Below are 27,712 nucleotides of genomic sequence, written 5' to 3'. Positions count from 1 at the left end.
GTGTTACTCTCTCTGTACCCGCACCTCGACTCTCCCTAGCAATATACCTGCAGCCATGCAAGTGGAAAAGAGAACAAGAGGCTGGTGCCTTTGTAAGCTGCCTCGAGCGCTCGTCTCGCGACTAACCCACTTTCGGGCCTATTCGTCTCTTCCGATCGATGCTGTGCTCCAAGAGTCGGATACCACCCGGGAAAACTCGATGGCCTTGCAACTTCGTTACGCGAAAAAGGAAAATTTCCAATCTCAAGTCTCTCTTGACTTGACAAACAACGTTGTCCCTGCAATTATATCCATATCGCGCTGCTTCGATCTTACGTGGCAGACATCCAGATAGGGAGAGAGAGAGAAAAAAAAGATAAGTTTAATCCCGCTAGGAAAAATTCCAGAGTTGTCCGAGGGATTTTTGATTTAGAGCTGCCACGGGCTCGCGAAAATTGAACCTTGATTTAGGGCCACGGGTCCCCACTGTCGACGCTGGAGTCTGCTGTTGCTGCTTTTTCTCCTCGCTGGCAAACACAATTTTATCCAGTTCGAAGGGACCCGACACGGGAATCGATTCAGCTCTGGGGACACGCGACTAGACTTGTTTTGAATTGAAAATCAAAGGTTTGGGATAGAGAGAAGTCGCTGGGGCTGCTGTTTTTGAGAGCCATCCCTGCTGTCGTACGAAATTGATGGATTGTCTTTGCAAGGAAAAATATTGAAGTCGTGTGGCACGTTTACTGCACATTTTGTGGTGTAGTCTAACATAAGCACTATTTTGAAACGAATGCTCGTCAAAGTCTATGTTTGGACAAATTTTGCCCATGAGACTTTTCCCCATTTTGATCCCATACTGCTCCTACTGCAGGCGAAATGTGAAAAAGTTTGACAAAATTAAGAAATTTCAGACGGGATAGGTTTTTTGTAGGAAAAAAATAAACAGTTTCGTCCGGAGGCCGCCAATCGTCCAACTGAAGGATTTCTCCAACTGGGGCACATCCAAAGTGGGGGTCGTCAGAGGTATTTCGCGATTTGCATAACCATTCGCAGGATTGTTTGTCCACTCGAAAACAAAACAGCCAGCCAGTCGGGCATCAAGCAGTACCTATACATGGCTCAAGGGATAGAGGCAATAAGGTAATGGGCACAAGAAGAAATTTTCATTCCATTGCGAGCCACGACGTCTTGTGGGAAGTTTGTCACGCAGAGCTCCACGTTGTTCTCGGACATGGACCAATTTCTCACGCTCTGTTCATCCAATATTTTCCACACCTCCCGGAGTTATGCATTCAGCTGTGAGAGATTGCTGATTTCCTTACCACAGGAGTGTAAATAATATTAAAGTAACAGGATATAAAACTGCTTGATAGGTGATACCTAAAGAGCAATAGCCAGCGAGGTTAATTTGATTTGTAATGAGGAGAAAAGAGCCGATTGGTTGGGGGTATTTCGCGAAGTTGGTGGCACGATGGGGATGGGGTAAAAAAAGGGGGTGAAAAAGATATCCAACAGCAGTTACGGAAGGGAGGGATCTGTTTCTGCTACTCTCCCGGCGACATCTTTAATTCATTGAATGCGGATTGCGGACTGAATCCCTGATGAAGCCCATCCCCGCGTTTTCGCTCTCGAACTATTGGAACCCTGCGATGAGAAAAGAAGACGATGGAGAACTAAGGGAGGATAGAGAGGGAGAGAACGATGTGTATTCCCAAGCGATATAACACCCACTCCTCCTCTTTAAACTTTTCCCTTTCTCAAGACGCTTTTCAATATACCCGCCCTTCTTCTCGTCTTCCCGGCAGCCCCGATTTTTCACTTCGTGGATGAGACCTCCCTCGTCCCACGCCTCATGGCCGATTTGTCATACTCCCACGTGCGAATCACTTGAGCGGCCTTCCCAAGATCTCAATCGACGCGCGCGCCATTCTCGCTCTCTTTAATCCTTTTTCTCCATCCTCCTGACCGCACCCCTAGAAATCTCGGCCAATCCTATTTCGCCTTCCTCGCGGGAAATTGAGCGAAAAACAAGTCGGTCGAGATCTCTCTCCCTCTTTTTTTTTTTACTCCCTCGCGATCTCTCGTGGACTTTTCTTTTTTCAATTTGTCCGCGCGCCAGTCTGAGATATCGATGTGATGTCCTTCCGCCTCGACTGTTAGCTAATTCAATGAGAGAGCAATTTTGTCTCTTCCTCTTCGGGTGCAATTAAATTGTAATTTCCTGCTGTGATTCGCGAGAGTGAAGGTATCAAAGTGGAGCGCCAAACTATGGCATTGCTTCTTGTACTGATGTTATCTGGCATAACTGAACCGTTCAGCTTTAATAGATCGCGAGCTCAATCTGAGCAAAAGAAAACAAAAATAGTTGTCGAGTCTAAACATCGCATGTACTCGCATCAAATTGGTGTTTGGAAAATGGTTACAATACCATTAGAAAGGTGCCACGTGGATGTAGCGACGAAAAATGAATTTCAGAGGTTTAAGGATGAGTGGGGACATTGCATGTGTCAAATAGTCATGTCCACCGCGATCGGACGACGCGACGGTCAGTCCAAATAAACGATGCAACAGATGCCGATTGTATCGCCATTGGTCCACGTATACGTTTGTACAGTCATATTTAGACTCTATAGCGCAGCTGATGGGGAAAGTTTCGACTGTCTAGACGACTGAATGTCAATGTGCTATTTCTAGACTCACGTACGAGCCTTGAAATTCACGGGCACGGGCTGTAACGCACGCGTCTTCTCTCGTCTTGAAGATAATTTCTCGATTCGTTTCATTGAAAGTGAGAGCAGGTATATACAATCTGCATTGCAGAGCTCGTTGTTAGCTCAATGATTGGCGTGCTAGCCTCGGAAATAATACAGCTGAAAGGGTCGTAAGTTTGATTTCTGGTCAAGGCACCAGGATCCCTCTTTTTTTCTGAGGATTCTTGCCGAGAACTATATCCTCCACACCAACTGTATAGAATAAGATTTACTTTCAAGAATAGTTTACATAATTAACATAATCGTTGATACTTATGTGGGGATAACACGTGCTTGTTTCACTGTATATGCTGCTCGATTTCAACACACTTTATTTTAAAAACGCGTCGTCACCTTGACTTCCAATGTCGTTGTTGAGAGAGACAGAAGGACATAGACGAAGATATCTGAGCACGCACCGACGGCGATCGACATTTCACGGTCTCATCGATCGTTTGTTCGAATAATTTAGTACCCGTGCAGTCAAATCTCCTCAGTAGCAGAGTATCCATACAAGTGCAACTCGATATTCCGAGTGATTCCGTGTCTTGGGATAGGTAGAAGTGAGCGTTTGTGTGCCTACACTTCATGGCAAACGAGTAATTTTCAAGACTTTCGACGTTTGTTGCATCGACTACTTGATGGTTTTCATTCATCTTGTTTCAGATTTTTCAATGATGTTTCCTTTCTAAAAATAATAACTCAATTTATATCAAACATCGGTTCAAAAAAGAAAACCTACCAAAGCTCCTGTAGCGAATCATACCTACTTTTCTAAAGTATAGGGTGGGGGGTGGGTAATGAAGTTCTTCTGTTACAATCATTGATCTGGTAAAGCCAACCGTCCACAACATCAAGTCCGTACAACGTACGAAGAAGTGGGAAAGAGAGAGAGAAGGGCAAAAGCTCAGCACACCTTCGATGCCAGCGTGCATCAACGGTGATCCAAACATAGGTCACGTATAATTAGAGTCTCAGCCTCGCGTGTGCCAAACTTGATGTTGAAAAATTCGAGGTCCCCACAACACTCTGCTAACTGTAACGACAGTCGAATTGCGAAGAGGTGGCGAGCAAGAGCACTAAAGCGAGAGACAGTAATAGGCGAGAAGCGCCTCCGTTTAAGGAGCTGGAACGTAAAGGTCAAAGACCTCCTTCTCCTCGCTCTCTCCACGAATTCCTTATTTACTTTGCTTTTAGCTTGTTATCGTTAGCTCGCTAACGCAAATTCTAGCTTGTGCATGGTCCTCGTACAAATACATTGAGAATATTCTCCTGTTTTGCGGGTCTCCCTGTCTCATTCGAGGTGTAATTTATTCGTCTGTATTGGCGATTTGTGGGCGTTTTTAGAGAGCACTGTGGGTAAAAGACTCGTTGCTAAGACATTTGACGTGTTGCATTAGTGATTATGCAAAAAAAAAAAAAATCAAGAACAAATGAGGGTACCACCCACTATATAATTATTGTTTTCGACTCAATACAACTGTTTAAACATGAATATTTAAGGACGAACTTTTATTGGAAACGAAAATAACGTGATGCTATTAAAACACACTAACAAGCTTACTTGGGGTTCTACTGATTATTAATATAGCAACGTCAGGTTTGTCTAGTATCATTGAATTTGATACCACACATTTTATAGTTAATTAAATTTATTATTATAAATTAGTCCTTACTATAGTCTGTGTGGAAATTTTTGGCTGTTAATACAGTTTGTACAATCCAAGTTTTTTGTTTTTTTTTCCAAGACAAGAAAATATGCTGCTCGAATGTGGAGTACTCTTAAGTGCGCTCTGCACCCTGACCTCGGCCCACTACCGCGAATTCGATGCCCAAGTTAATGACCTTTAAAAATGGAAGGGTGGCATAAACTACGCCTGGCTCTCCTACGAAGTGTACAAACAAGCAATCAAGGATAAATCTTTGGTGCAAGGGATTAACGCATTGGAGCACATGCAGTTCTGGAAGGACAACATATATTTCATTGCGAACACGGTGTGCCAGTGACACTGGCCGTAATTTCAGCCGGAGAATGGTAGCAGATTGCCGTTACTGAAGCCATATCCTAACTGGGATATGTAGAAAAATTCTGACAACTGCTCCACTTTCCAACGAGTTTTGGATTTCAATATCGATCCAAACGGTAGGATGTGGACACTCGACAGTGGTACTGAAATGTTTAGTAAGACGATCAATAAAGATCAGTGCCCTCCCCGTTTGGTGATCTTAGATCTCGAGGATGGTGGTAAGATCCTCACGAACTAAATCTTCCCGTCAACCGTGATCGATGTAAATTTAATTAGACCCTCACTCACCACCTTATGTTGGACCACGACGATGGTGACTTTGCCTACTTTACGGATAACCTAAATATGGCCATGGTTGTCTTTTCGCTCAAAAATCTTACTTCATGGAAATTTAATAATGTTAATTTTATTAACAGCCTGGCACTGTCACCGGTGAACAGCAAAGGAGATCGGGTTTTATACTCCGTGGCACTGTTCTCCGATAAAGTATCAGAGATTTCCACTGACGTACTAAAAAGTCAAAGCTTGAGCCCAAAGATCAGTCAGTGGGTCAGAGAGCTTGATATAAAAATATTTGGTATACAGGCCGAGATACTTGTCTCCAATACCGGCATTATGTATATCAAGTCGGGCCCTATCTCTTGGGAACCAATGTTAAATATACCTCCTTTATTCTATGAAACTAGGCCAAATATCATGCAAATTAAGAGGTTGAAGGTACGAAATAATCGTCTGATCTTTGACCAGGAAGGTAACCTTTGCTTCATCAATCGCTTCAGCTCAAAAATTCAAACCATCAAACTAAAGCTAGAAGAATCGAGCGAGTATTACTGGGATTAAAAAACGATAAAGCGCCAGAGTTGGCTGAAATTTTTTATGATATTATGTATACTCTATAATTTATAATTTGGACGGAATTTTAAAAATTATGTATTGTTTAAATGGACAATGTTTTAATATTATTGGAAATACTTTTTTTATTGTTTATTTTTTCCAATTCTGTAGTAAAAATAAATTAATATTTTGCAAAAAAAAAAAATCACGGTTAATTATTTTTATTTAACTTTAATTGTGGTCAGTATTTGACGCTGATATTGAATATACACGTACGCCACCTCAAGCTTGACGTCATTGTGATTTTTACAAAGAAAAACATTATCAGGTCTGTGTGTTGCCTGAACTGTTGATACAATAAGAGGTATCAGGTCCAAGATATCGTTCATGAAACATTAATATTGTTTTGTGAGGCACAAGAAAACTAACTATGAAAACATAACTCATTGGTTTCGCTTTGCTATAAAAATTCAGTCTCATTAGAATGAATAAATAGCAACAAAAATTGTAAATCAATGTAGAAAAAAAAAAAGATAACATATATGTACTTCATAATAAGCAAAAGGGAAACAACACACACACCTTCATGAAAATCTGTTTCGAAATTCAACGTCACATCAGTGGCGTGAGTCACGAAACAGGTGTCATTTATTTTTCAAGTAAGAAATACTGCAACATTAATTTTTATTAATCGGAAAAAACGAGCTTCGTGCAACTCACAAGGACTCAAAATTACTACCCGAATTCCTTGAAAAAATGTAAATCACGGCCTTACATTTTACGAGTATATTCCATTTGGAAAATCCACGGCGGACAGTTGGAAACGATTCATCCGGTGATTCTTGTCAGCGCTGGCTTTTTATCCCCAGTTTTTGTAATTACAAAAGGGGGTAGCCCAGAATATTCTCGTACTGGAGTGTAGTTCTAAATCAACCCTCGGCCAAGACCAGGATTGGGTCAAATTCTGGCCGACATTTAATTCATGCCCCAACCGCCACCCATCAGCTGTATACACACCGCGGTATCGTCCTCCGAGTCTTTTATTACGCGAGAAAAATAAAAGGGAGGGAAAAAATGAACAAATCAGTGTCGCGAGGGCGCGCGCTCGGGAAATAATAAATGCCAGAGAGGGAGCCCCGTGCCAGATAAGCTTCTTTAAATTACGAAACTGAAGGCCATCAGCGCCCGGGTTTTTGTATCCTTCTCCTGCAGCTTCTTCCGAAAGCCTTTATCACTTTGATTCATAGTATCGTTAGCGGACAAAGTTACATCATGTGCTAAGCGCGTACGTCATGCGGAGCGCCTCTCCCTCTCTCTTGTATTTACGACAATAGGCAAAATTTACGCGGCGATAGTGCGTTCAGCGAGGACTGTACGTATACGGGGAAGGGAAGGCGAGACAGCGGAAAAAGCGCTCGCGGAAGGAGAACAAAAAATCCCGCGCAGGATGACAAATATTTCTCTTTCGTTCCGCGCGACGATGTCGAGATAAACGTTTACGGGGTGAATTTTCTTACTTTGTTTCGGCAATGAATTTAAGGTGGCTTGGCGGTAAAATGAGGGCTCGTTCTGGGGAAAAAAAATTTAAAAAATAACCAAGATTAAACGAGAAGGAGTACGTATATGTTTCACGTGCTGGAAAAAGAAAACTATCTTTTGATGTATTCACTATTCTGCACAATTGGGAGACGCCGATTGCATTGTTTTACTTCTCGAATGATTTTAATTTTTCATCAACAATATATACATCATTTATTATCAAATAGTTCCAAATACATCACACCTTTACGAGAGGGATACACCATGCGGCAGAGGTGGTAAAGCAAGAAAAATAAATTCAAAATTTTCCTGTAGTGTATACCTGCATCATCCACAGTCGGGTGTAGCATCCTATGAAATTTACGAAACCTGAATATCAAATGGGCAATCAAATGTAGAGCCTCAAAAAAATCACGGGCAAATTGTTCGAGGTACAGCATCGCAGAGAAAAGAAGCAGCCCAAAGCACATAACCACAGGATTATATGAGCCTATTAACATATCATCAAATGTATCATTATTAATCCGACTCGACGTAAATATTCAAAGTCCGTGTCCACCGTAGGTATGCCTGATTTCCACCCTATTTGTGCAACCCCGCGTTCGAGATACACAGCGTAACTGCGCAACCGCTAGACCCGATAAAAAGCAGAGATAAGAAAAGTAATTTGCTCGAAAGCAGCGGCATACTGGAAAAAAGAGCAAACGAAACGTACGAAGAAGAAGAAGAAGAAGAGCCAGGGGTACAACAGCAGCACTCGCGGCGTGTAGCCAAGGTATGTATACACGTATACGTAGGTAAATAAGGAGCGAGGCGAGTAAATTTTTCTCGGATAATCGGCCGATCCGAGCTGATGCATGTCCCGATTAAAAAAAAACCCACGGAAGCACGGGACACGCAAACACTCGCTGCTCCTCTTTGCAAAGTCAAGGTGGTGTTTTATTCAGATGCACAGTGCTACCCTATATTACGGGGATAATGGTGGTAACCATCAGTTTATCACGCCTACTGCAGGCATGTAACAAACGAGGGTTGGTAGAAAAATAACAAATTGTTATTTTTTTTTCTTTCCCCAACATGCCAAGCTACATACATCACTCGTCACTTCAAGTTCAGCGAAATCTCGCGCCTCGCAAAAAACTATAGACCCACCAAGCAAACCTTTACACACGAGATTTGACGACATTTTCGCGTCTGGCAAAAAGTTTGCCTGAAAATCAGTCCCTCGGTTTTTCCTCCCCTCGGGCTCGCTTCAGAGAAGAAGAGAGACACTTTAAACACGGCAGCACTGCACGGTGAGTTACAAATGCGTGTCATACATCATTCCACGGCGAGCGCTCCGTTTCTTCTCCCCCTCTGTCGTCCGACGGGCTCCGCATGATGTTCCAGAGCGACGTTTATCCGCACGTAGATTCTGCGCAACACGTGGACCCCCCGAGCGAGCTCGCCCGGCACAAAGACGTATACGTTAGGTACAGGTCGAGGGGACGGGGAATCATAAGTATAGCCTCGACGGCACACTCCCAGCGGCCTAGTCTAAATAAGGGCTGGCTCGCGAGCTGGCCTCTCAACGCAAGCGGGCGATGACCAATGCGTTTGGTCAACTTGATACTCGAGAGAATACTTACACGTGGTATATTGAATGGGCTTTGAGGGTGGGAGCTGTCATTCGTGTCATTTGGACTCGATTTCATCGCGATAAGGGGTGTGATGAATAGCTGGTAGCATGGTCTTTGTCACTTTTTTTTTTTTTTTTTTTTTTCATACAACCCTAGAGAGACGTACATCACGTTTTGGGGACCCAACGACTGCAGATACCGTAGTTAACTAAAATTAGAATTTTTGCGGGCCTCGTGATTTTTTTTTTTTTTTTTTTTATCAACAGTATACATAAATGTAAGAGTTTCAACCCCCCTTTAACTATACAAAGAAGAAAAAATGCTCTCGAGGAGCCACAAGAAAGGAGAACAAAAAAAAGGGGGGGGGAAACATATTCTGGGGAAAAATGAAGCGAGTAACGGCAACGAAGCACGCGAGATCCGGCTATTTTCAGTGTTCCCCATCGGTTTATCGGTTCACAGTAGCACCCACGCGCGTTAGAGACAGCTCCTTCGGAAACGCGGTTTCTAGCTACTTCTTTCGGCCGTTTGGCAAGAAAACACGGAAATTGTGTTAACATGACGAGAGCAAAACTAAGTTGGCCAGTCGTCGCGAATGAGAATGGTGGTAATAGTAGTAGTAGTAGCATTAGTGGATGACCAGACGACAAGGGACAGAGTGACTTTTGCAAGTGAATGAGAAAAAGAGCAAGAGGGAAACGAGGTGGACAAGAAAGTGGAGGAGAAAGAAGGGGCCACCCCGGTGTCGTTCTCTTCTATACCCATACCCTCTCTCTCTCTGCACACGAGTCTCGAGAATGCACGCGAGCAACTCTCGGTCTTTCCGCTCTCTCCCTCGCTCTCTTCGACTCTCGACGACAGGGACAACGATGCATAAATTGAAAGTGCGCGCAAGCCCCCTCCACTTCTCGCATCGTGTTATTCACTGCCACGGGCGACCAAGAAACGCTAAATTCGTCGAATAACTTTCCGAGGGCCTGCTCCACCTCCTCCTTCTCATCTTCCACTCCCGGTACTCCTGCTTCTTCCACATCGCTCGTCGTCTTTGTCCCTTTTCCATGCAGGCCGACGACTACACGACAGAAAGGCTTTTGTTCCCGTGAGATAGTCTTTCTCTCTTCGTAAAGCAAAAGCCGAAGGAGAAAGGGATGAGAGTCAAGAGCCAGCGAGAGAGTATGTACCGGGCCTCGAGGACGATTCCTCGGCGACGACGTATTTAAAGACTTGGAGCGCGACTCGTTTCCCCGTGAAAGCTCTTCCGAGGGAAGGGAAAACTTGACTTACCTTCCATCGCCCAGTCGGTCAACAAATTGTCCCGCTCGACGCGCGCAACTCGCATCCGAGATTTCGGCTTGTCCTGGACTGGGTTACTCTCACCGGGATTACCTCGCTCTTTCTCACTTGGCCCCATTTCGTTACTACCACTACTCTACTCGAGCAAAGCAACGGTGTCTGATGCATCTTTAAATAAAATCAATTTTTCTTTTTTTTTTTTTTTTTTCATTTCAATGTCCGTCCCTCGATATAGATCGTTTTAGGGTATGAGTGATTCCGCGTCAATCGGCGCACCCTCGACAGAACTATCATTATCCGTCCTATGTCGGACGTTTTGAAATTTTAATCACGCCTGAAAGCTTTTCCAGATACCCGAGGCTATAAAAAAAAAGCCAAGGCAACACCAAAGAGAGGTTCAACCTTTCGTGGTCTCGTGGTTTTTCGAAAAACCGCCACAAAGCTTTTCTCGATCGAGCGTTTTTTTGTTCCCCCACCCGCTGCTAAGCTCGTTGTCGCCGCAAGTTCCAAAGCCGTGGTTTCGGAATAATGCAACAATCGTGTATCGCTCCCTTTCCTGCGAGGAATAATTCCCGTATGACCTCCGCGACTAACGAGCGGTGTCTTCCGTGCAGACATCTGTCGTTACGAGATCCCCTTCTACATCTCTTGAAAGATCCATGCATGCATCATTCTCACGGAGCCTCGTCAAAGGTGAGAGAAGAGCTGTCCTCTTCATTTGCCCGTCTGACCCTTGAACGACAAGTGAAGAGAGAATCACCATGCGATGCTTCCCCGCATTCCCGCATCAAACGACTCGACCCAAACTACTAACAGGTACTAGTTATGTACCGGTAGAGGAGAGCCCGTGATAACGATGGCTCCGTCCCTCCTTTGAGACGCGTGTGTGTCAGGGGTCAGAGCTTCCGCTCGGTATTCTTGACTTGTAAATTCGTGGCTACGTCGTTAGCTTTCGTCCTCGGGGCTGGTGGTGGGACGACCGCGAGAATTTCTTCGTTTCTGCGACTGCTTTGGTTAATCGAGTCTTGGAAAATGAGTGCTGGATCGTTGGAGTTCACGTGCCGCGTGAAAAATCGCGCTCTGTTTCTGATGTAGCAATTAGCGAGGATGGAGACTGGAGTGTTTGCATCATGGGAGAATTTGCATCGGGTTATTGTTACTATGTTTATCAAACCACAGTTTTAAGTTTACTTACGGATACTGCTATACGAGTAGTGATTGGTTGAAATGTGTTTTTTTTAGTCGTTTGCACTCACCTGTAACAAAAAGGTATTTTATAAATTAATCTCAGTTATAAAGCTTCATCGTTATGGTTTTTGAGAGACATAGGTTTTGTTTTATTTTTTCGTAAAACGTAATGAATTAACGTTTTAATTTTGTAATTTTATTGAAACGATGTGAATGCCAAGCGAATTTTTCCACTCGCTTGATCCCGAAACTGAAAGCCACCGAAGCTAGAATAAACGAGACCTCGTAAATTTTCCAACCGGACAATGCGACTCGAGAGAGTTAGTGTACAGAAGCAAAAGCGACAAAAAAAAAACAGCCCCAGCCTGCACGGTAATTTTTACCGAGTCACGCAACGCGCACGGTAATGCAGAAAAAGAAAAAGGGAAACGAGAATCAAAGGGAAAAATTAGAGTGGAAAGCTAAAGTACAAAAAGAGCCGGTTACTCCAGCTGCCATCGTACGGTGTTTCCTTTTTTACTCTCGTTTTCGCGAATGTGCTACCGACGGAGAGCACATACATATATATATAAAACGTACGTGTACGTATAAGCATCCAACTCTCTGGTCCTTGCTGGAAAAGTTTTTAAAAACTTTTGCAGTCCATACTCTGTTTTGTACTGTTGTGTACGAAGGAATTTTCCAGCGACATAGAAACGGCAAAAACATTTGCGAGCAGCGACAAACTCCTCCGTTAAGCGACAAACACGGAGTAATGTGCTTACCAGGAATTTTCTACCCTTTGAATGATAGTGTACAACTTTGATTAATAGCTTCGTAATGCTTTCGTGCGAACAAAAGCTTGTTTGCTGTGCAGTATAGAGAAAAAAAAGGGCGTTTAATCAACGTCACTGCTCTTACTATGAGTATACAGTCAAAGCTCTTTTTTACCGTTCATTGATGGTAAGAATCGCCGTAGCGATGTAAATAGGTAGATTTAAAATGTTTGAAAAATAAACGAGTAGCCTAATATGTAACTTTGTAGTTTGCAAGTGCGTTACAAAGCTGATTTGAAAATTAAACTTTCTGCATGCAGTGAGGAGCCTTTGTTGTTTGCCTGTATTGTTAGCTTTCGGCTCAGAATTCCCGACAAGTTTGTTCGTGTGTTGGTGACACGTAGACAAATATTTACGAGAAGGGTTTCTCTCCAACAGAGAGATTACTTTCACGTGGCTTCATCAGGATTTTACTTAATAAGAAATTTTACCAACTCCCTTTTTATGAAAGTCATTGCTATTCATGTGGCCAAGTTTTGACGTGTTGTTTTATTAGATTACAAAATATAGAGGTTCTCTTGCCCTTCATATTAGGTACACCAGTAAGGAAAAATTCCGATGCACAAAATTTGCATTCTTATTCCTTTTTTGTCCCAAAAAATCGAGATAACACGTTATACTTATCGATACAAAATACTTATTCATTTAATTTTCCTTGCTCTACAACAAGGTCTGACAGTTCAGAAGTTGGTGGCAATAATGGCTGATGGTGGTTGATGGCAGAAGGAGTGAGCAATATTGATTGTCATCAACTCAAAACATTTTTTTTTTTTTTTTTACAAATATTTGTTAAACAAAACTGTAAGGTGGTCCCACCACCTAAACTCGAACTTTACTAAAGATACACAGTTGTTTTCTTAACTGCCTCGACGTAATAATACGTAAAAAAACACAATTCATTTTACAGTAAAATTGAAAACACGCCCCCAAATGTGTATCCACACGGGAAAAGAGACGAAAAGATCAACAGAGACAACACGGGACATAAGCAGCGAATAAAAGCTCATCATTTGTTAACCCGCATCCCCCGCATATTATGTACTTCCCGACCGCGATCACGTTCTCCCTATAAGTACAGCTGAGAGAATTGAGCGGTCCATTCCCCCCCTCCTCCTCAAAGCTCTTATTTTAAGCAGATAGACGCTCGAGAGTGGCAACGGAAAGAGATAAAGACGGATCCCGGCATCCCTCGGCTCGTGAACGCTCGAATTCAACCGTACGGGGCACGAGGGGGGAGGGAGGCCCTCGCTCACCCCCTCGAGTGCCGAAGATATCGAGCTGCGAGATGAAAGCGCGAAACGGCCCCATTTGTCACGCCGAATAACTTACTCCCAAACACTTTTCCATCCCCCGAACGAGATCTCTTTCACCTGCTATTTTGCCCCTGTTTTTTTATACAAGCTCGCCGGACGTATGGAGATATAAATTACAACCCCAAACGCACGGTTGATTCATGGGAACGAGAACAATCATCATCATCATCCTTGCAATCGTATTTTCAATCGAAGCATTCGCCGAAGCGCCAGATTGCCAGCCAATGCGTCAAACTCACGTGTACCTACGCGAGAAATGTAAATATACGCAATACACGCAAAATCGAATGACCAAGGGGGCATGGGGTGGGTGGGATCGAAGGACATTTATCATACGTACATATACGCGAGCCGCAAGCACGTGCGCGCACTCGGAAAAGCAGCTCCAAAAGCCCGTGCTTCTAAAAACGAGAACTGCTCTCAACGCGGTGCACGAGTGTGCGCCCCTCGCGTGAGTTTCCATTTACACGTACGTATATACCGAAGGGGGATGATTGGCCTGTACGTGTATATATATGGAAGTGGCGTGTCGACGCGGTGTGGCATAACTGGTAGTTTCGCCGATGTTTCCCCAAGTGCCAATTGCCGAGCTTTTTAGTCGGAAGCGTTTACGGGTAGTAGCTGCGACTTTGAGTTCGGCCTCAAAACTGTAAATGCAAGGTTTACGGATGAGTCGATACAGGTCCACCTATGCGCGAAACTCGAGTGCCACGTAGAGTGAACAAATGGACTTGGTGGTATATACGCGAAATGCCGAGAACACATCTGGCTCACAGTACATGCACACTATGTGTGTTTCACTATATACACTTTAGCGACAATGGGCATTGTTCCCTTTTACAAATGTACGATGCTCTCGTTTTAACAGTTTGTACGGTTCAGAAAAAAATGTTATTGGTCCATCACGTCTCGTAAGAAACGTATTCAAACTGGTATAGGTGCACGTGTAGGGAAATTCGGTCGAGCTACGACAAACACGGGTGGGGTGTAGCGGTAGACCATCAATCTCGATAAATTATACATGTATGGTGGAGCTGAGTCGGGAGCTAATGACATTTTTGCTCACCTATGGGTGTATCGGTCGTTATACGCGAAACGCAAGACCGATGTATCGGAAAAGGGCGGAGGAGGAAAAAAAAAGGGATGGAAAATTGTCGTCGAGGACAGCAAGACTAATCGACGGTGATCCAATCAAGAGGAGCCGTGGAGGAGCAGAGGGTTGGGACCCCTCTATCGACCTAATCCCGTCCTTCTCACTCCTCCCATTCTCCGACAAACGAGAAGAGAGCTTCGGCGCAAGCTGTGTCGAATTTATTTCCATCCTGCGCGCCCCTTTAGTCCAACTTTATGGCTCCGGGGTGGTGAGAGAATGAACAGAAGGTACATAACATGTGGGATGGCTCAAGCTGATGGTAGTAGCCTCTTGTCTCTCGAAGACACATCTGCAAGGATGACAAAGGCAGACGACGATGATTATTTGCCGTGTCTCCTGCGGACGACAGACGGAGGAAAATGCAGTCAATCATTTGGGACAGTCTTCATCTTCATCTTCTCCCTACGATGGTCATTTTCCGTGATACAGTGGTGGTGGTTGTGGTGGAGGGATGGGTACTTTTATTCCATGTACTGGAGGACCAACGAGGAGTATCGTGAAAATAAGGTGATTGGAGATCGAACGCTCTATCGAAAATATAATACTTGGGATGGAAAGTAATTTTATATCTCCCCCGCTGGAAACAACTTGGTATGAAAACGAAACTGAGCCACTCCACCGGAGGAGGATGGGAAAAAAAGAGGGGTGGGGACGTGACAAAGCGGAGGAAACAAAAAAAAGGAAGCGGAAGTGGGGACGGAAGGGAGGAGGAGCGCGTACACACCATCCTTGAAGAGGAGCACTGTTGGCGGAGAGAGTGCGTGCAACGCCGAGTGGAGATGGTACACCGGCACACGTGCGCCGAATCCCTGAGAACAGGAGGATCATGTCACGCGTTCGAGGGACGAAATTTACAAAAGCACCCCTACGTGCCCTGTCTACCTCCCTCGAAACACTTTACGCGAGAGCGCACGTGTTTTACTTATTTTTTTCTTTTTTTTTTTTTGCTCTCGATGCTGAAGCGTCATTTGCAGTCGTTTTGTCAGGAGAGAGAAAGCTGGCTCATAAGACGCGACGTGAATCTGTGACGGGAGCGCGTAAAAAAATGGACGAGGAGAGGGGCTTTTTGTCGAGTGGGGGTGGGGCGGATGGAACTGGTGCTTGGCGAGTCGAAAAAAGAGGGAGGAGCATTTCACGCTCGCTCAAACTCGTCAGCTGTTGCGAGCGTGTACACCCCCACGAGACTCGTGTGCGCCACATTAACTTGTACATTTCGCCCTGTTTGCTCGGATTTTTATTAAAATGTACGCGTGACTCGATATTCCATCGCACAATCACTCTGCTATCCTAAAACCAATGTCTTATCAGGTCGGGCCGATCGATTTGACGAGCACACCAACTTCCGTGGGCGAGAGGACAAATTTGGAGTGACAAAACCCACCTGCACGTGGATGTGTATTTTATGGTTGGCATATCACAGTCCCCAAAGGATGTTTTTACGAGGGATCGGTTGTACAACGTACGACGCATCACGTGCATATTCCCTCCATAAATCTCGAGAGGCTCTTTCCTCATGTTAATAGAATGGATTTTAGAAACCACCTCACTCACCGCTCCTTCTCCTCCTCCTCCTCCACGGTATCCTCTTCACCTTTATAATCCCCTAAAACTCTCGGGAAGCGCGCATCTGTATACATATATACACTCACAATTACGCAATTTACCGGGGTATTAAAATGATCCTCAATCTGCTCAACTCTGACAGTTTGCATATTATGTCGGTGGTGGAAGGTTTACTCGTCTCTCTCTTTCTCTCTGCTGGAGCTGTTGCTTTTCTACCACCATCAGCTCTCCACCTGTTTTCGCTCTCGCCTCTCGGCACCACTGTACCCGTACCCACCTTTCTCGTACCGGGAATTTGAGAGCGTATTTCTTGCGCGCCTCCTTGTTACTCTCGGGCTTCGAGAGCACACGAAATCCACCCAAAGTGCCTATCCACTCTTGGGTACATTCAAATAACGCGCAGAAAGACTTATCCGAGTCGACCAGGGGTTTTTTTATTACTTGGGGTACGCTTATGGCAAGATCAACTGGTTTTTCTTTTCATGCATGTATGGATTTCATTATTCCAGAGATGACATTACTATAGATGTCACGATATTCGTAGATAAAGCTTCCCAATTGAAGGAAAAGGAATGAAAAGAACGGCACCACTTTGTACCACGTATATATTTTTCCAATTACCCAGCATCTATTGGGGTAACATGAGAGAGAGAAACGTAACAATAGTAGAGTGGTATACAATGGCAACTCTCGAGAATCTCGGCTGCGTGTGTTATCGACTCGAAAGCTTCCGCAGGTGTGCTTTCGTCGATGGCACTTGGCTGTTCCCTTGTACGACTGACTTTACCTACAGGTTTTTCAATGAATCGCACTACAAAATTCGCTAGGGCACGAGTTTTCCTGCGCGTACATGGGTTATTGTTTCGAGCAAGAAAACGCCAACTAATTTCCTATGTTGATAGCGATGGCGTGGAAAGTGGGTTGATGGGATGCCCGATGTACATGCTCCTGTTGAGGTATTTGATCGTCTATACGTGTTCGTTTGATACATCAAGTGCGCCCATCCGTGTGTTCAGCAGAGTATGACTTTTACCACTGACGCAAATAAGCTTTGTACTGGAAAAAAAAAAAAAAAAAAAAAGAAAGAAAGAAAGAAAAGAAAAAAAATTCATTCCGAATTACTCTTTGCTCCCAGGTATTTCGAAAAGTCTCATCCAGCGCGTCAACCTCTCCGACTGGACGGTGTACACCGGGTGGCCGGCAGCTCGGCGTTCCAAGCTTTCCCTGCTAAATTATCGTCCCCCCCCCTTTCCTCTCTCTCCAGTGCCCGATGCACGAGCGCAAAAAGCAGCGGCAGCCAGCAAGGCTATCTCTTTGGCGAATCTGCAAATTTATTGCCCGAAGCCGCGAATGAAGCGTAATTATGGCTCTTTACGATATCTCGGCGCTCGCATCTCCCCCCCAGAGACGTCACCCGGGAGCATTTGATCGTGCACGGGCTGGGATGGGGTACAAAAAAAAAGGGGGGGGGGTGCCCGTTCGACGTAACTCGACGCACGATCCGATATCGGCAGCATTGCGCTTTAAGAAACAAAAAAGCTCGTGTGCGCGGCATCTCCGGGTGAAAAACAACAATTGACGAAACGGCCCCCGTGAGCTGCTGGATTACTCGGGAGGAAATCTGAGCGCGTGGGAGAAGCACCCGAAGGGAAAATTAACGCTACGCTCGAATGTTCGCGTAGTACGAACGTGTACGCGCTGCTGAGGTAAAAAAAAGGCTACATATATAGCTACACACCCCTGAGAAAGGCCATTAAGCAAAATATGTATATGGGGCTCTCGGAGCCTCCTCGCTTGTGTGTATGGAAAACGCTGTCCTCAAAGGGAACGTTGGCAAGGAGGGTGGGGGAGAAAAAATTCAAGTACAACGCCGGTAACAACGTTCTCCAGAGGAGGAGGGAGCCTCGACGACAAAACGAAGCGAATAAGGAACGGTATACGTGGAGGAAAAAAAAAAACCTCGAGAAACACGGCGAGCGAGAAAGAGAGAAATTCGAGGGGCGGCGAGGGGGAAGGGCGATGATGGAGGAGGAGGAGGAGGAGGAGGCTGCGAAACGACCTTATTCTCTTATTCGCGCGATTCGGCAAATATTTACGAACGCCGCGCATTCCCGGAGCGTGTTCTCGGAATACCCGGCGATTTTCCCTCGGCTAAATGCCTCGTGTGTATATGTATATGTACACGTATTGTGGCTCTCCCCTCGCATATATACCCTTCTAGTCTTGTTCTCTCTCTCTCTTGCTCTGTCTTATTCTTCTTTTGTACGCGCATGCATCGAGTCCTATATTTATACGTGTGTACGTATACCTACCTATGCTCTCTGCGAGTAATAAAACCAATTAGGCATGGCTGCAGCGACGCCGGCCAAGAAAAAGAAGAGGAAAACTAAGAAGAGAGAAAAAGCACGGGTCCCTCCCCTCCGCCCCCTTTGGTATTGAACTTATTTAAAGGATCGGCTGTATATATGTACATACACATATATATATATATGTACGCAAAGGAACAAAAAAAGAAGAAAGAGAGAAATCGCTCGGCCATTGGCGGGGCTCCAAATCAATTTAAAAGTTCGCGACGAAGCTCTACCAATGCCTCGCTCGAGAAAGTAACCGCCACGAATCCATAAGTCGTTGTATGCTTTTCACTTTTCCTTGTCATTATCATTACTCGAACGTTTCCTTTTTCTTATTTACTTTTCTTTGTCCAGCGATTAACTTCAACCTTTCCTTGCACAGGGTAACCTGGGCTTTATTCTTTTAAAAATGACGCAAGAGGGATACGTCGAATCTTATACCATTGGCAATGTATTTCATTGAAAAAATTGAGCTCGTGCTTTTCGACCTTATGGGCGTGCCTATTTGTATAAAAATAGATCGATAAGTCTAATCGTGCCAATAACATACAGATATGCATTCGCAAGCATATTGTGTGAATTACTTTTGCACATTCGTGCTCTCAGGTGTAATTTGCTTTAATTACATTATTACATTTTTTTTTTTTTTTTTTTAATGCAACGTATAATAAATCATACACTGTCGCTTATTCGATCGTAAGCATAAATGTAGTGAATATAAACGCGTAAGTATCCCCCGATCTGGGAGCATATTCAAATATCCCAGTAATTTCTACCAGCAACAATAGAAACAGGTGACACCGAACTTCACGGCTTCCTCGGTGTCAGTCGAAGTTGGCCTCCTTTCGCCCACCCTGTAGCTTTTAGCTCTCACTCTCTATTTTTCTCCTAAGGTCGCCAACCTTCGGGGGCTTTCGTTTCGTTGGCCCTCAAGAGCAACTTGGCAATTACACCGTTTCCGAAGCCCCGTGGCAATGCATCTTTTGTGAAGTAGAGCTTGGTAACGTGTTACGTCGCTCACCTATATTGTATACATGCACGTACAAGCTACTTCGCATGCCAAGAGAATTAACACGAAGCCAACACGAAAGTACCCACCTATATATAAGTGAAGCGTGGTGACTTCAATCGCGGTCAAAACCTGTTGATGCAACCACTCATACTATACACCGTATACACGTACGTGCTTTATACTTCGCTTGTGTGATGTTTGCCTTCTTCCACTTGGCTATTGTGTTTAACACTGTTGCGCGAAGTCAAAGTTATGTATACACCCACCTTCAAGTTGACCTCGGGGCTCTTGGTTGTGCTACGAGCACTGCAGTTACGTAAAGGAAGTAAGTAAATCGTCTATAATTTGGGATTAAGACATTGACATTGCGTTTCATTGTGATTTCATTAGCGTTTTTCTTTGAGGTAAACGATCAGTTCCATCAGAGTCTCTAGTTTACGATGCAGCGAGCGAGTCTGTTTTCACAAGAGCAAAAGGTGGGAACGGACGGCAAGACCGCCGGAATGAGTAAACAGGTTAACCAGCTTGACAACTAGTTGGCCAGCCACCGGGGGGAGGGGGTCTTATGCGACATTGCCGCGACATTTGCAAGAAGCCAAGTTTACTTTGGAAACTTTGGACAACAAAGTCCCAGCAGGTCAGTGTAGGCGTGTTGGTCTTTATTGCACGCTGCGACTTTCGCAAACACGGGGGTGCAGCTATCTATGTATAGTTTGTTTTTCCAAAAAAAAAAAAATAAAAAAATACAACAAACAACAACAAAAAGTAAAGTCGTGAAATGTAATTTGTGAGGATTTTTTAGTTTCGTAATTGCCTTTTTTTTTTATCTACCCCGCAAAGTTGGACCGAACTTGTACCGTGTACCCATATAGTTTCCAAGAAGTATAAGGGGTCATCTAATGAAAAGTATCCGTTCGGAGAAAACGAGTTGCCGATGTCACGATAAAGTTTGTTCATTGTCAACTTTGATGGTTAATTGCGCCCTACGAAGCTGTAATTCAACTTGTTTAACGGTATAAAGTACAATCCAAGTTATTGATGAATCAAAGCTGCCGATTACTTTGACCACAATATAATCACTCCGCGTAAGAAACAAATAAATTAATTTCTAAGTTATAAAAATGTACTCCTGATGAAGAAAGAGGCGTTGCGGTGTACACGACGTGTACTTTTATGGAGTAATTACGAGGATCGAGTGCGTGTGTAAAACCTACAACAGGATTACCGCCTACGGTGAACTGCGAGAGCCAACGAGCCGCGTAGTGTAATCAACTTCTCATGAGCGTTAATTAAAATTCAACTCTTACCCTGTAGGAATCCCGTGGGCGAATCAAAGCCCTACAATTTAGCCCAACAAAAAAAAAAAAAAAAAAAAAAAAAAAAAAATCTCGGGCGTTGATAACTCGCTGGCGATTCTTCTTATCGCGATCGCATGCACGAGCCTCGGCGCGTTGGGGGGTGAAAAAAAAAAAAGGGGAAGTTGGTAGAAAAGAGGCCATAGCTCGGACTTTCCTGTCTTTTCTTGCTTGCGAGGGGGAGCCGAGGAAAAAAGTTGCACGGCGCGAACTTCGCACCTCCCCCCCCACCCCCGTTCTTCCGGCAGTCTTTTAACGCGAGATTAATATCTCTCGTCGTCCCGACTCGCGACCCCGGCATTAGCCATTTTTCCATTCCTCCCCCCATCACGGCGGAGGGAAGATGAATTCCGCCCGAGATACATCTAGATCGAATTCGCGGCAAAACTTTACGCGGCCTTCTCACGAAACGGGGGGTGCACTATACATACACACATGTATGTATATAAGCCGATGTGGTGCACGTGGTGCGCTTTTAATGCGCCCGCACTACTCCGAGCGAAGTTTAATGCCCCAGATGAAACGGCGCGATCCTCTCCTCCTCCGCGTTATCTCGGCTTTTCTTCCTTCGACTTTAACCTGCAGCCTCGTCGAACGTCCTTTTTCTTTGATTTTATTTTATTTTTTTCCTTCCGCGCGCGGGAACATTAAAGTCCCCTCGGGCCGCTCGTCTGCATATACACGGGGCACGCCGATGAAACGAGAGAAAGACAGGACACCGCGAAGGCGGAACGGAGCACACGGACATGGGGAGCAACTCTCGTTGTTGTTGATAGCAACGAGAAACAAACACCATGGGAGATTATACATTACATCCGTGGCCGCGTGAACAAAAAAAAAGTTCATAATATGAACAATGGGCCCGTAAATAAGTATCGTATCGCAATTCGTCATGGTATACATGATACGTGCACATCGCGTTGATGTACATGCAGCTGCTTTTGTAATTCAGCGATAATTGTAATTTCAACGTATACGTAAAAAAAATGTCGATCGAGCGGAAGCAGCATATACATACAAGTACGTACATCCAGGCGGCCGCTCGTCAAACAATACAGGCGTGCCAAACGCGTGGGTACACATATTACGAACAAATACACGAGCCGACGCAAAATATCCCGTGGGCATATACCGTCCCTCACACGTAGAGAGAGGAAGGGAGTAATGCAAAGAGTGTATAAGCAAAGCGAGGGTGCATGGAGGAGATGGAGGTAAGGAAGGCACTGTGCATCAGGACACACGCACACACACATATATAATGTACATAGATACAACGCCGTGGGTAGCCCAAGGAACAAGGCAATAAACTTTATTGCGGTAATGCATTTAGATCGAATGTGCACGTTTGAGGCGCTTGGCTCTCTCCCATCCCCCTATGGCTCGCTCGTTCGCCCTTCGGCCCGCGTGACCTCGCTCAGCTTATAATACACTCGTAGCGCCTCGGGAAACGTTGATGAAACGCCACACGCGCGTTTCACGGTGTTTATTTTGTTTAATCACTCCTTCTTCTTCTTCTTCTTCTTCTTCCTCTTTGAATGAAAATATGATCGATCGAGCTGTGCTTAATGACGAGGTTACCGAGAGTCGGGGTGATTTATAAATTGCCGCCTAATCCATTAGACGCGGACATGAAATTAGGTAAAAAGTACCATCAAGGTTCCGTATACATTCGAAATGTGAGGCAAGAGCTGCAGGACCCACATCACTGCTCCTACTAACTCGGCGCTTTCAAAAATAAGCTGGGCTGACTCTGGTGCAATTTCGTTGATGTTTTCATTTCCTCGGCAGTGTATGTACAAGTATGGACTACTGCAGCAATACCACCGCAGCGCTAATACCGTACATTACATCCGACCCCGTCCGAGATTTTCACCCTATGAGACGAATACTCCTGCAACCCCTTCCCTTTCCAGGGGTGCAGGTGCTGATTTTGGGGATGAACCTTCTTTCACCCCTACAGACTACGGTGCACCGATAAAAAATGGTCCCAATGCGATGTACCTGGAATGCCTTTTTACCCTCGGATCAAGTTGTTTGACACTGAGAGTTGGGCATGCTAAGGGCAATAATAAATGTGGCATACCTATACCATTGTGGAAAAATCTCAGTGTACGCGGTGAGAAAAGAATAGAAGAGAACAAAAAAAAATAGCGCCTCGAGGCAGGAGATGGGGAGACTCGATGGGAAAACAAAGTAAGTAACTTTGGTAAAAGAACAGAGCACGTATACACGCGTTGAGGTAGGCCATGAAGCCTGCGCGTGTAGCTCGAGAGGGGGAGAAAAAACAAGGCGTAAGCCAAAAGAGAGTCGCTGCGTGTGTATGTGTACTTGTATTTGGTACACTCCGTGGCGTAATAGAATACACAGCGGATGGGGGGAGGGGGACTAAATGTCAGGTGGGAAGAAGAAGAAGAGGAGGCTACGCTTCTATCTGGCGTATAAACGCTATTTACGGGTGCGCGGGAGCCGCAGCCTTGCGTCAACCAAACTCCCCCGCCCCCGAGGTCTGGCTCTTATTTTTCGTTCCAACGCCACCGCGGAAGGAGAGACAACGACACTGATTTGCATGAGACGCGTTCCTGTACATATATATAGGGAGGCACGTATCCGTGTGTATACGCAAATCCACTTTGCTCGAATTTCAGTCTATTCGCGGACATGATGAGGACGCGCCCCGTGCTATAATACATTGATCGAATGTATTCGATTTTCGTAGCTGTACCTATACGCGTATAGCTGTGTATGCGTCAGCTCTTTCATTTTCCATCCGCGACTGTACATAGACGGGCTGCGCGCATTTTTTCGCGTCTCCGGTACCTATATACATGCGACTCTACTTTTTCCTCTTTCCCTGCCTGTCGTCTGCGCTTTGACTATAAATTTCGAGATTTATTGAACAGCCTGCCGCGTTTCCAAAACAATGGGAAAGAAAAGATTTCTCTCCTATCGCCGCAGTTGACTGTGCTTCTCTTCCTTTTTTTTTTTTTTTTTTTTTTTTTTTTCCTTTACGGTACGCTGTACAGTTGTCAGGAAACAAAAAAAACCCCTCTCTGAAGTAGTTCTACATGGTAAATTACACTTTAACTTTGAAGGTTTCTTTCTTGCTTTTTTACATTATTTTGCTCCCTTCGTTGTCGTCATCAAGCGTGAAATTCATTACCACAATTTGTTACGTTTTTTATTAGCACAGCACATTATGATCGAAGGCCATTCGAAATATAAGCATTTGCTAAATAAACATGTGAGTTAATCCTACAAATCGATCATATTAAGGTCACTCCTAAAAGTATCATCATCAGCAGCATCATCAGTTTGAACTGCGTTTTCTCGAATAACTAAAAGTAAGGTAAGAAAAATGGTTTAATTCCCTAAAAGAGAAAAAAAAGCTAGCTCTTTAGGTGTGAGGTGTACGAGTGAGCGAGCTAGTAAAAGAGAGAGCGTACAGGCAAGGCTATACATCTATCGTGGTAATAATTACACTTGCAAACATTAACGATGGACTATACGTGGTAGGATCTACCAGCCGCATAAAGGTCGATAAGTCAATGGCACGTGTGCTTGGATATATACATGCACGTATCCCTCGCGTAAAAGTCCCGAAGACTGGCAGTTTAATTCTCTATTATCGTCCCTGCGTTGAGCCTCGCGCTAGAGTTGCGAGGCAAGAGAAAGAGAGAGAAAGAGGTAAGGCCGCACAGGGTGGATAGCGAAGAATCGGGCTCGTCACGCGACTCGTAGGTGGGTGTACAGAGCCACGTGCATCAATCTATCTTGCCGACTCGCGGGAGTCCGACAACCATTTCAAATTATGCATTCAGCCCCGCTGTGTATACGTACACGAAGCCCAGCTTTATCACCACGTTGTCCGACAACCAAGGCCGTACATCATCCCGTGTATGGAATGATGGGTGTGCATATTATAACTAGTTGAGAGAGAAATAACAAGCCAAAAAATTAGAGCACGAGAAAACGTAAAGTTTATTTGGTGATATCGCTCTACCCTCCTGTAGCCTGAACATCGTATTGATGACGAAGAAAGTGCAAAATAACCGAAAAATATCTTTAGTGGACAAGATCAGCGGATTTCTCTTCCCGAGTGGACCAAGCGCTCAACTCCTCTCCTCGCGCGCAAAGACTCAATTATTCAAGTGTCGACTCTATCACGGCCAGTCGGATATTTAAGGTCCCCGAAAAGACGTATTAGAGTATAGGTGCAGCAAAAGGATCAAGGTGGAGGGAGAGAGAGAAGGGTTATTACGGCACTTTGAAGGACCCAGCACTCAACACGGCACAACGGCGAGGCCATTAACGGCTCTCTCTCTCTCTTGGGAGGAGAGGGCTCCCGATGTATGCAGTACGGAGAGGTGATCCAACGTCATTACAATGTCTAATTAGCCCTCTCGCTAGCATGGATTTGCGCTCCTCCGGTACACCAGGCTCCGGTTGGAGTGAGGCGGAAGGGGGTGGATCCGAAGACGCTGGGGGTCGGGTTTTAATTTACGCTTGCACCACGTGCGTCGAATTGATTACCCCCGGGAGACACGCCCACTACTACTCGACTTCGATGTGTATATAAATGATGGTCGGGTGTTGCGGCTTCGTGCGCTCGGCACCTTTTTTTTCGCAATCAATTAACCGGTGAAGGGGTTCGTGAAGAGTATATTTTTAGATAATCCATCGCGGTATCGATCGATTGAAACAATTCACGTGTGTTCATCCGTGCAGCTGAGAGAATGTGCAACTTACCTGAAGGAAACGGAAAAAAAAAAAACTATTCGTCAGTGATGCTTTCGTAAGCTATTTTGTTTTTCATACATTATAAAAATGTATAGATTCTTTTTCGTTTGCTTGAGTTACAAAAAAAAATTCCAAACCATCCGCCACACAACTTTGTTTTCCGTTACTCGGAGCCGAGAATCTTTGTAAAACTTGCTCGAAAGTTAATAAGTTACAGCGCAGAAGAAAAAGAAAAAGCGTCCGATGGAAACGGTATACGTATGGGAGCTGCGTGGAGTTGGATTTAGAAGGGTGGCCTTCTCGTGGTAACCGCGCACTGCTAAACATTTATTACGCTGCCACACGTGCGAAACTTTTTCGAAAGCCTACAACATTTCCTATGCGTTTTGTGGGACCTGTACGCGAAACTTTGCTGGGTACGTACGTGGGGCCGATGCTCCATCAAACATTTCAAAAGTCGTGATACAATAATATATCGAATTAATTATTTCGTTGCTAAAGAAGCATAAATATTTCTGGGCACATTAACGCTGAGAAGAAACTTGTTATACAGAACCAAGCTACCATGGTTGGACCATCGTTTTCAATAAGAAATTTCTTCAAACCCTGGCTAAAGCACGCTCCGAAGCCTCTAGACCAAACTTTTCTCGGTCTTTTATTTTTCCTAAATTCCCCTCCCTTCTCTGATCTGCCCTTTCTCATTATCTCCTCCCCTTAAATTTTCTCAATTGACGCGCGCTATTTTTTTCTCCGGTATCGGCCAAACTCTTTCCCGGCTCTATAACTGTTCCGCGGGAGCCAGTCCTTTGGAATCGATGCGGAGCCAGCTAAGCTTCCCCGGGGCCCTTCGTGGCTGCATATTTTTCGCGAGGGCTTATCAGCCACTGCAGCAGTTGCTTTTTTACAAACTCAGCTCCAAACGGGGAGCTAGCGCTTTTTTCCAACTTTCCATCTCATTGGGCTTGTTTTTCCTCTTCCGCTTTTATCGCCTTTGCGGGCAAATTAAGCAGCATAAATTAATGACTTTGAATTAGCATGCTAATTTTTGCAACCGACCCATCTATTTTTTTTCTTTTTTTTTTTAACGCCCTAGACTGTTTTCGCTATCCAACAATCACCCCTGCGAAACTGCAGAGAGACTCCATTTCTTGGACCGTAAGACAACAATGATTTCCTTTAACGGTGTAGCGCTCGAACCACTATCTAGGGGTGCGATTGTCAACCGTCCCGTTTCCTATTGGTTCGCATTGGTTTGTTTTTTCGCGCAGGCAAACAAGAAAAGAGCAGGAAAAGGCCAAGAAAGGAGATGCTTCTTTTTTTTTTTTTTTCTCGAGATGGAAAAAAAAGTTAAAAGGGCAGTGGCCGTAAATATATATAGTAATCAGAATCTTGTTATCAGGGGTGTTATACGACGGAATAATTTTTAGCAACGTATCATCCGATCAATTGAGTCAAGGTCGCGTACAAGTGCCGTATTTGCTCTCGAGAGACTATTACAGGTGCTTCAGGACGAGCATCTTCCGTACACCGACTGAATTGGAGAAAGGGGCAAAAATGGCACATAGCAAGCGCATACATCATGGCGGTGGGAGAAAGGGAAAGGAGGAAAAACGTCGAAATAACCAGTAAAGTTGGTGCACGATATACAAGAGCGCAGCCATGCAGCGGACCTTTACGGAAACAGAAGCTAATCCCGGACACGAGCGTGACTCGAATACACACGGCGAGGGAGTCCTGAAGGAACAGTTCCACTGGCGAATCGGCTCTTAAAACTTTATACTCCCTGTCTCTCCTTCTCTCGCGATATTATTGTCTCGGATATACAATACCACCACCGCCGTGGCGTTCAGCAGCCGACGCCCATAAATCCGAGATTGGCAGGTGCATTAAAAAAAAGTATGGCCTTCATCCATCATAAGTTGCCGTCTCTGTTACGGCGATCCCGCGATATCTCGCCTTCCCCGGCATCAGCAAAATACTCGCAGAGTAATTTAAGTTTGCCGCCCGCGGCTCCACCGGACATTCGATGAGGCAAGTTTTTGTTTTTATACGACCGACCAGACGGAGTTTAACACTGGGGTTTATCGGATTATCACGTAAACGTAAATAGTTGGTGGATGTGTTTCGAAATGTGTGCCATTTTTTGTCGCAAATACGGGTGACAACACAGATGACGCACAAAAG

The 27,712-nt window shown here is 44.8% G+C and overlaps 1 protein-coding gene and 1 pseudogene across 2 annotated transcripts in view; one reads left to right on the top strand and one right to left on the bottom strand.

The window, feature by feature from the left end:
* Rbp6 (RNA-binding protein 6) overlaps positions 1-27,712 on the bottom strand; it is a 590,998-nt gene that overhangs the window by 336,226 nt on the left and 227,060 nt on the right. The window lies entirely within an intron of this gene.
* Positions 2,395-5,596, top strand: LOC106644649 (uncharacterized; annotated as a pseudogene).

Source organism: Copidosoma floridanum, unplaced genomic scaffold (assembly GCF_036245765.1).
Source record: "Copidosoma floridanum isolate Cflo_tuat_1 unplaced genomic scaffold, Cflo_Japanese_pri ptg000019l, whole genome shotgun sequence".
NCBI lineage: Eukaryota > Metazoa > Arthropoda > Insecta > Hymenoptera > Encyrtidae > Copidosoma > Copidosoma floridanum.
Note: the sequence above shows the minus strand (reverse complement) of the source record. Positions and strands in the feature narration are given on the sequence as shown.